The sequence below is a fragment of the Hyposmocoma kahamanoa genome, unplaced genomic scaffold (genome assembly GCF_003589595.1).
Source record: "Hyposmocoma kahamanoa isolate Upper Pololo Valley unplaced genomic scaffold, ASM358959v1 65, whole genome shotgun sequence".
Lineage (NCBI taxonomy): Eukaryota > Metazoa > Arthropoda > Insecta > Lepidoptera > Cosmopterigidae > Hyposmocoma > Hyposmocoma kahamanoa.
The window spans coordinates 5,115,575-5,116,474 of record NW_020653853.1 but is presented as its reverse complement, the minus strand read 5'-3'; positions in this window follow the sequence as shown (position 1 = coordinate 5,116,474).

Below are 900 nucleotides of genomic sequence, written 5' to 3'. Positions count from 1 at the left end.
GGGATGATGAGAGAATGGTAATAAATATTGTAAAGACAATAGTTAAACATTATTGTTGTAAATAGAGAATTAGTTTCTATGTATTTCATTGGGACTAGTAATTACAGTCTCGTGAAAGCAAGACCCAGAATGAAAGGTGATATTGTTTTCATTTCAAAACTCATTCTCTTTTTTTCTCAATTTCTGAAACTTAGGGCTGACATTCCAAAATATAATAGAATTTGACATTTCTGTATGATTTTCAGACTGACTAAGTCATACAGCACAAATTGTCTGTATTTAGTGCTTAATTAAGGATGACTTATGGTTCTTATCTGAATATATAGTTTCATTTGAAGATGGAATTCCAGAAATCGGTACTTTCTTTTAGAAGTATTTTTATCTGCATCCTGAAAAATTACATAGAAAGTGCATATGAAATTCAGTTTAAGATGACAATATTTAGCAGTTCACCATTACATATAACGCGGCTCATATTTCTACTGAAGCATTTAGGAAATCCATTTCAACACCCGTAATCTTTTTTATGGCAGTATTAAAATTGGATGATGCATTGGTATACTTTATACTCAGAAGCAATCTTCAAAAAACTGTGTGTGAAGCATCTATAGTCTAAGGCTGCAGTAGAAGCATTTACACTTTAGAGCAAGACAATTACAAAGATAGACAACAAACTTAAAAGAGTTTTAAAAATGGAACATTTCTTTATTCCATACACAACCAAATCACTTGAAATTGAGTACTTAGGTTTTCATGATAATTAAACATTGGAAATGAAAGAATTCTTTTTAGACCTAAATCATGCAAATTTGTTTTCTCAAACAAACAGGCCTTTACAAGTAAAGAACCCAAAATATTGGTTTATTTGTATACACAATTTAGATCCAATTTCCAATATAA